General features: G+C 35.6%; 1 pseudogene; it reads left to right on the top strand.

Moving 5' to 3' along the window:
* The first annotated feature begins 2,276 nt into the window (after positions 1-2,276).
* LOC132618237 (pectinesterase-like) lies at positions 2,277-4,052 on the top strand (annotated as a pseudogene).
* The last annotated feature ends 2,481 nt before the right edge of the window (positions 4,053-6,533 follow it).

Here is a 6,533-nt window from a genome sequence, read left to right as displayed (position 1 = left end):
TCAAAATGTAATTCAACCCAAACAAGCAAAGAATATTAGAAAATAAAAAGTATGACTCTCTTATTATTTTTTATCCACTTATTAATTGACTGCTAATTCACACTGTCACACGCTAAAATGCATTTTATTAGCTCTGTATTATAACCATCTTAATCACTACTATTACTATTTGACTGGCAAATAAATAGCTGAAAGAGAAAAGGTTTCTTTTTAAATTGGAAAATATTTCTTTAGTTCAAACTCCGCTTATATGCTTCTAGTTTGATTTTACTAATGTTAACAAACTGAATGAAGATGATCAACCAATAAGTAATTAGACTTTATTTAAGCTATAAAAAGCATCAAAATTTTCCAGTATTTAACAAAAATTCACTATATATGGATCGAAATGGGTAACTTAACTTTCTCAAGTGTTTTCAGGAAGTGGTTTTACCACTTTAATTATAAGATAAGAGGATTTTAGTAAGAGAAAACTGCATTGAAAGTTAAAACAATTAACATTCCTGATTTTATTGTATTTGTCAGATATTTTATGAAATGAGTTAGTTCTAAAGCTTATATTTAATATTCAATAATGAGTCAGTTTGTTTTGGTATTAAATCAATATTTGTCCAGAGTACAAGTGAGGGAATGTTTGGGTTAAACTTGAGTTGATTGGGTTATAATCTACTTTTTCACCCAACTTGATCAAACTCATTTTGATGCACGTATATCTGGGTTGGGTTGAGTTATGACCCATTCATTGATTTGTTTTTTTTTTTTATCCAACATAGTTTGACCCAACCCACTCATTTGCCACCTCTAAATGTGTGATTTGCAAAAGGGTTAATCACGGGGTCGTTTGGTATATGGGATAAGGTGGATATCTCAGTACTAAGATTGGAATTGATTTTGTACAATGTTTGGTAGAAAGTATAAATGTATCCCAGGATAAATCTATACCTTCTACCAAACAAGGTATAGAATGAAATCCAAATTTAATGATGGGATATCCTACCTTATCTCATTAACCTTAGAATTATTTTATCCCAACTCCTAAATGGGATAAATTAGTCTCATGATTATAATCCCAAAAATAATTTAATCTGCGTACCAAAACAATCCGATTGCCTATGTGTTCAGTGCGTCTTGGAGGTTATTCTGCTGATTCATCCCATGTATATAAGCAAACCAACACGTGTAATAGCTTCAAATAAAAATATTTTCCAATTCAGTTGATCTTCTCCGTCTCTCAGTTGCCTATCTGATTTGAACTATGTTTCATCCAGTTTTCACAATGGCTAACAGTAATATTACAACATAAAATTAGGTATAGCGTTTTAGTGCAAATTAGCTCCAATCAACAACTCATTCTTCGTCACATAAAAGGGAAACGAACTTTCCAAGAGACCTAAATAATTGCACGATTCTGGTTTAGACAATTAATTGGGGTTGGTCACAGGCAAAAGATTTGAGTTTTCTTCCACGTTCGATAGCATAAATATTCAACTTCCTTTTATCACTTCTTTTTTTCCGAGTTAGCTTTCTTCAATTGGTAAAAGCTACAAGTTGAGAAAATGAATGATTATCCTTCTTATTTATTTTCATGAACTTTATCTTTTAATACACATTGCAAAACCCCATTCGCTTCAATAGCAATAGGGGTAGGAGCATTCTCTTCATACAGCAAGAACAAACAGATCTTCTATTGCAGCTGTAATCTTTCCTGTTGCATGTTAATCAACTTGAAGCTTCCACTTCTAATCGACGTTGATTGGAAAGGCTAATGAAAGCAATTCGGTTTAAAATAGGTCCAGTCTCCCTGAACCATTGATAAGCTCGGTTAACTTCTGAGAAGCAGCAGCTAATGTTTCCTTACTTTTGCAGAACGCAAACCTGATATACCTCCTGTGGTAGCTAATAGCAGTCGGAGAAAGTTCCTTTTTTGAGGAATCGGTGTGGAAGAATACACGGCCTGGTACAGCCACCACCCCAGCTTGTTTAATCAATCCCTCCACAAAGTCAACCTGGAATTCCTTGATTTCATCAGTTCCACCATATTTTAAGCACGCTAACTAAAATGCTTTGTCAAGTTCTTACAGGCCATTCTGAGATGTAAAAACTTTATCCATAATACTGAACCTATATATTGCTGGCACAGCCGGCAGTTATCACACTCAATGTACATGTATCGTTAAAGTTCTATACTTCCAAATAAGTTTCTAAACCTTGATGATCAGGGAATGATCAACTAAACCCTAGAAATATGGAATTACTCATTTAAGTAATTGGTATAAATGAGTAAAAAAATAAAACTTTAAATATGGAATCTTCGTATAAATGAGGTAATTAAATGTGATAGGTTATATTTTTTCCTTCATTTAAGTAATTAGTTCCTAAAAATTCTCCCTTCCTACCTAGGAAACATTATCATCAAACCCTAGAAATACTCAACTAATAGACGTTAATTACAAATACTCTACAATTTGCTCATACGCTACATTATCTTCTTTTGTAGATTTTTTCACTTTCCCTTTGAATTTAGTCTTCAAACATAGACAGTGTTAATATAACATATATTAAACATAATGTAATATATACTATATATTTGCATATATATGCATCGATATGCTATATAAGTTAAGTTAAGCATAGAAGTCCATCGATATACTATACTATATTTTATGCAATGCATTAATATAAAAATACCTTTGATGAACATTTCGGAACATATATATATTTACTAACACTATATAGATGCATACATGTGCATCTATATAATACTTCCTCTATATAGATATTTTAAGAATGTAAAGTTGTATTTGTGGAATTAAAAAGTTAAAATTTTGAATAAGTTGTATTTAAGTATTAGAAAATAGTTATAATCTTTTTAATTATCATTTTTAAAAGTTATATTTGTGTGACTTTTCCTAATTTTTTTGCTTCAGGGCTGAGTTGGGCTTAATAGCATTAGATTTAAAATGGACTGAAAATTCTTAGCTAAGATTTACAAAATCTAGATCATTACTCTCTTTCCTTCGTTGAAAACTACGCGGGACCAAGCAAACATCAAGCAGTGGCTCTTCGGAGTAGCTCAGACCTATCGGCTTTCTACCAATGCAGCTTCCTTGCATACCAAGACACCCTCTACGTTCATTCCCTTAGACAATTTTATCACGACTGCGACGTTTATGGGACAGTCGACTTCATCTTTGGTAATGCAGCAGTAGTTTTGTAACTTGTACGCTCGTACACCGGACCCGATTCAGAAGAACATGTTCACGGCCCAAGGAAGAAAAGATCCGAACCAGAACACTGGGATTTCAATCCTGAAGTGCAAAGTGGAAGCTGCTGCTGATTTGATTCCTGTACAATCATCGTTCAAGAATTATCTAGGAAAGAATATTCTAGAACTGTCTTTCTTGGATCGTACATTGGCAGCTTAATAGAGCCCGCTGGGTGGTTGGAATGGAATGGTGATTTTGCATTGAACACACTTTATTACGGGGAGTACATGAACAGAGGACCAGGTTCAAATACTAGTGCTAGAGTGAATTGGCCTGGTTATAGAGTCATCAACAGTTCGGCTGAGGCAAGTGAATTCACAGTTGGGAATGAATGGTTACCAGCGGACTCGGCTCCCCTCCAGTGAGCATCGTGTCCAGTTCCTCCGGCCATTTTAAAAACGTGACACGTGTCCCCTTGACAAATCAATGGATAACCAGTCTATTTTAATCATAGTTAAAGGATAATCTTTACTATTTTTTCCAACAGTACAAGCCGTTTTACTAATCGGAATCCGAAACTTGCCGGAATTCCTTCAATAAGCTTCTTTTTGTTTCTTAATAATTGATCATACCCAAAAAAAAATAGTAAACATAAAATTGCACAGACAATCTGTAAAGAAAAAAAGAATTTCACATAGAAAATTAAAGTCCTAAACCTAAGTCAAACTAGAAGGAGCAAATCAAGATAGAATTTCAAGTTTCAAGTGGAATAAATGTTGAGTTTGCTTCCATGGAAAAGCTAATCGAGCGAGAAGGAATTGAAAATTGAGGATCCTCTTCATTATCAATAGCAATCCATGACAAAGTCATAGAACATCCATAAGCATAATTGCTTCCAACTCAGTAGATTGATAAGTTGCCCTGTTAGATTCCACACTTATAAGTGAAGTTACCGTTAGGAAGAACTCCTTCAAGAAGCTTTCGTGGTGAATAATAGGACAATTATTTTTTTGTGCGTTCGCAGATTTTTCGCAAAGGATTTGGGAAATCTGACAGTCAAACGGAGAGAGAGGAATGTGAAAGTTTTTAACCATGGTTTGGATGTTTCAGTTAGTAAAATAAATTAGATCCATTGATTTGTCAAGGGGAAATGTGTCACGTTTTAAAATGGCACTGGAGGAACTAGACATGATGCTCACTGGAGTAATTCGCGACTTAAGTAGCACACAAAAAAAAAAAGTTGAACCAAAGAACTACAGAAAAAAAAAAAAGTACATAAATAGGATTCACGCATGAATTTCATGCGTGAAAGGACCAAATTGCAAAATTTCAGCTTGACCCTTTCACGCACGAAATTCATGCGCGAAAGGAGCAACTTGCAATAATACGATATACTCCTTTCACGCACTAATTTCATGCGTGAAGCAGCACAGTTTTTTTTTTTTTTTTTTTTTTGTGTTACCTTTCAAATCAAATTTTTTTCCATACTTTGGGCAAAGATTAGTCATGTTTCAAAACCCCAAAATATCAATATTTTATATAAAACTTAATATCTTTTTTTGCGTACAATAATGTCGGCTCATTACATCAAGTCCACCTAAACGTTTGAATCGCCGTTTTAGGGGTTCTAAAGTGCCCCGAAGTAAGTTTTGAAACTTGTCTATTTATAGGGTTTTGATTTAAGTGTTTTATTATATTTGAATGTACAAATATAAATATTTGATTTAATAATAATTCATCCAATACGAGAGGTTTATACTAATTTAAAAATAATTCATTCCATCTAATTACAATACTAATTCAAAGTAATGCAATAATAAATTACAATAATAATACAATTTTCAAGTTCTAGAGACTCTATTACTTCGAGACGTGCTTGTACTACCACGGCCTTATTGCCCACAGGAACGCTTGTCATGACCATATTGCTTACAGGTAGAGCACTTGCGAGAATAAGTTCTTTCACTAACATCCATTTGATTGGGTCTACGACTTCGTGAGTTAATGCTCAATTTGCTGATGTAATCCTTGTTAGCAACCATCGAAAATGGCTCGTTTGGCCAATAAGCTTCATTACCAAGTGGGTGGAATTGGCCGGAATATGCTCTAAGGTAACTGTGGACCTTGTATTCTCCCACCACATAACTTGTTACCATTTTTCTCATTCTCTCGAAGCACTTGACAGCATGAGAACACGGCATGTGATACGTTTGCCACTTACCGCAAGTGCATGTTCTTGTTGCCTCATAAACGGTGTGCACGTTTCCACCCTTACCGTTGTGATAACCCGTCCTAACTTCATAGACATGTCGAATTGGGTCATACTCGGTCATTTGGTGGTGCTCACATTTTTTCTATAATGCTCCATAATTTAGAATGGCTTTGGCATCCATGTCCCGCCGTCGGCTAATATCGCTCTAGCTTGCCTTGTCCTAACAACAAATCGCTCCACAACCTGCTTGAAAGTCATTCTCACCATTGCGGTGACAGGTAGTCCTCGAGCCGATTTCAGCAAGCCATTGAAAGATTCTGAGTTGTTTATTGTGAGCATGCCCATCTTTTGCCTCCATCAGCATGAAGCGTCCATTTTTCAACTTCGAGTTTCATCAATCAAATATATGCGGGTTCACTCACTGCCCTGATCAGATCCATTTTTGCAGCCCATTTTCGTTGTTGATGCTCCATCGCAACCCCCCACATCAATTTGTTTAGAATGCCATTGTGAAACGTTGATTGCAAATTTGCCTTCAAGTGCCTTAAACAATAGCGATGGTAAACAAAGGGAGGCTGCCACCCTGGTAAATTAGCCATATTGTGCAATATGCCTTTATGACGATCAGACAACACGCATATGCCGGTACGATCCTTAATAACATGAGTTTTCAAATGGGTCAAAAAGATCCCCCATGTGTCGTTGCTCTCGTTAGCGGCAATTGCGAAAGCAAGAGGAAATATTGACCCATTGGCACCCATTCCTATTGCAATTAGGAGCTTGATGTCGTAGGCACCATATACATGCGTACCATCTATGGATATCACTGGTCGGCAGTGAGCAAAACCATCAATGCATGGTTTGAATGTCCAAAATACGAAGTTGAAGATTTTACCCTCTATAAGCCGCCACTCTACAACAGTACCATTATTAAAATGTTGTAGAGTTGCCATATACCTTGGCAGCGATTGAAAAGAAGTATGCCAATTTCCAAAGACCATCTCAAAAGCGCGTCTACGCCCGAGAAATCCCTTTCTGTTGCTTATAGTTTTACTATATATGGTTTGAACGTTTCGAACACAATCTTTGATGGGGATCCTGCACAAGTTTAAACA

Source organism: Lycium barbarum, chromosome 1 (assembly GCF_019175385.1).
Source record: "Lycium barbarum isolate Lr01 chromosome 1, ASM1917538v2, whole genome shotgun sequence".
Taxonomy (NCBI): Eukaryota; Viridiplantae; Streptophyta; class Magnoliopsida; order Solanales; family Solanaceae; genus Lycium; species Lycium barbarum.
Note: the sequence above shows the minus strand (reverse complement) of the source record. Positions and strands in the feature narration are given on the sequence as shown.